Below are 2,992 nucleotides of genomic sequence, written 5' to 3' on the forward strand. Positions count from 1 at the left end.
TTTTAAACTGAAAGAGGTTAGATTTAGATTAGATATAAGGAATATAATTCTTTCCTGTGAGGGTGCTGAGACACTGGCACAGGTTGCCCAGAGAAGCTGTGGATGCCCCCTCCCTGGCAGTGTTCAAGGCCAGGGTGGACGAGGCTTTGGGCAACCTGGTCTGGTGGGAGGTGTCCCTGCCCATGGGGGGTTGGACTGGAGGAGCTTTACGATCCTTTACAACCCAATCCATTCTATGATTCTACGATATGTAGACATTTTAATTTCCCTCTGGGGCAGTCGAAGTGGAGATGGGCTGTCAAGGCGGGAGGGAAGGTCCCAGAGGACCTGTAGGCACCGGGGGGGATCAGGAGTGCTCCAACCCTGTGACTTGAAAGGAAAGAGGCAGGAAAAGCTCAACTGGAAAAGGGAAAGGGAATAGACATCCTGGTCCTCTACCCAAAGGAGCTTCCCAGGGGATCCAAGCCCCCTCTGAGCACTCACTCACACCAGGAACCCCCCTCTGATCACCCCACACCATCTCAATATTGAACCATTTGGATATTTCAAATCTGAATACCTGTTACAGAGTTGGATCCATGCACCCCGGCCACTTCAGTTTCCTTTTGCAGCCGCATTGTCTGGTTTTAATTGTTATTTACTTTTCCATGTTTTTGAGGATTTCTGTGGGGTTTTTCCCTCCTAGGCTTTGAGCACGATTTTTCCTTATGTAGCAGAAAACTTTCAAGCCACATTGCAAAATAAAATAAGCCACACGGTTGGAGAATAGACGTGCAAGGAGCTCTGTGTTTCTGTTTAGAAGAGGAGCCAGAAAATAGAACGTGAAAAGGCACATTTGCATGCTGCTTGTGCTGCTTGTTGTTGGCTACAGAATACAACTGGAACAAGCCATGTTTTAAATAACCTAGGAAAAAATATCTCATCTTTTTGGGCTTTGTTTTCTCTGCTGATTCAGTTGCACGCGACAGAGAAACTGCTTTTGCTGCATCCCTAAAAGCTCTGCTTTGCAAAGCGGGGGAAACCTCCTGGGGAACATGAGCTGGGCAGACCGTCTGTCTGTCCATCCTCTGTGCTGCGTCATCGCTGCCCACAGGTCTGAAATCAGAGCTGCCAACAAACGGGTGGCCTCATTTCGACCACGAAGCTTGAGAGAATCAAAATCCCAGAGAAGAAACCCCTTTAGTTCGGAATACATTAATTTTAAAAAGCAAACAGGAGCACTTTGCTGGTTTCTATCCATTTCACCCTGGTTAGGGGCTTCCTCTGCGTTTAGCGGCACGACTGCAGCTCGAGTGGGAAACACGAACCCTGCGTGATTGAAAGGGATCAGGCAACCTAATCACTTTTGCTTATATTTTTTACTGAGCTAATTAAAAGTAAGAAATTACCGGATGGAGCAAGAGCTGTTTGGTGCTGGCCACGGGCAGTTTGTGTTGGCCATGTCCAGCCCTCGTTTGAGGAATCCCTGTGGGGTTTTGGCAGGCAGGGTGCCTTTGCCAGCACTGAGACCCAGATTAGGGGGGATTTGCCAGCCAGGTCCATTTCCCACTGAAGCTGCAAGAGGCAGAAATGCTTTCTGAACCTCCAGGCAATTTTGTGTCTTCCCAGTGCCTCTACCAAATGCTAACTGGAGAGAAAGCTCCATTTTGCCCAGGCTTGTGGTAGATGGGATGATGGTTCCCATTCTTAGACACTCAGAGCTCCCCTTGATGCCACAGAGCACTGAAGACTTTAAAGTGATGCTGACTGGGGAGAAATCATCTGGAACTTGCCCTGTTGAATAGGAAACACCCATAATCAACCCTGAAAAAGAAATCCAGCATTACAAAATAGCTTTTAGCCTTCATTACCATTTTCTTTGCTGGGTTTTTGTGTTTTCTGCTGTGGTAGAACCAGAACTTGTTGAGCGGAGAGATGGTGTTAAAACCCAGAGGGGAATCAGGAGATGCCAGTTTCCCCTTCCACCCATTGAGGGGTGGTACCCTAGGGGTAGTGGAGCAATACCCAAGGCTAAAATAAGGCTAAAAAAAGATGCCATTGCGGTTTGACCAGCCATGCCCACTTGGTGAAAGCCCTTCAGCTCCATCCTGAGCTTCACCTATAGAAGAAACAATTGGCTTTGGGGTTTACTGGTTCAGGTGAGGGCATGACAACCTTGCAAAAGTGAGAAGCAGGTTTGCAGACAAATATTAGGAGGACCAAAAGGCACACAGCTGCAGGAGGAGCTCTGGGGCTGTGAAGTGCTGCTGGTGGAAGAGGCCACCAAGGTTACGTGAGAGCCCGTAACGATGTCCTGGTCGTGTGCTCTCAGGTCAAAGCCTTCAGCCAGGGCAGAAGAGGTTCAAGAGTCAGAAGGCAGCGGGTCTGGGGCTGTCCTCACCCCAGAGACCAATTATTTGCTGTTGCAGGTTTCAGACAGACAGATACAGGGTATTTGTAGCACTGTAGTGAGGAGTCAAAGTGAATGAAAGTACATTGTGAGTCATTATCTTGTTAAAAAAACCAAGTACATCCAAGCTTTTCTTTCCAGCTAGAGTTGTTTCCTTGCAGAGCTCTCCCAAAACCTCAGCCAGCCTCATTTCCCCAGCCCTGCTTGAGGATCTACCATTGCCAGTGCCAGTGCCAGTGATAAACACCTCCAAATTACTTGGCTTCCTGGCGTGCGATAAAGCTGCAGCCAAGGATACCTCATTTTTGTTGGATTCAAATCAATACAAACACACAGCCTGAGGTTTTTAAGCCTTTATTGGAGGGAAGGACAAGCAGCGCACATTCAGGTGTGCTTCGCTCCTCCAAGACAGGCGACCCAGGCTCTGCCTCAAGCACAACCCTATATGGCCACAAGAAAGATGTGAGAAGCAAAACCAGAGTTATCTGCTTTGCGGGCACACAATGGAGGTCACAAGCATCCTCTTCACTTTGAATTTGTCTCCGCTGGTTGCACCATGAATGGTAACGTGGTCCTTCTAGGATCACTGTAAAGGTCTCAGCA

The sequence above is a fragment of the Mesitornis unicolor genome, unplaced genomic scaffold (genome assembly GCF_000695765.1).
Source record: "Mesitornis unicolor isolate BGI_N332 unplaced genomic scaffold, ASM69576v1 scaffold32199, whole genome shotgun sequence".
NCBI lineage: Eukaryota > Metazoa > Chordata > Aves > Mesitornithiformes > Mesitornithidae > Mesitornis > Mesitornis unicolor.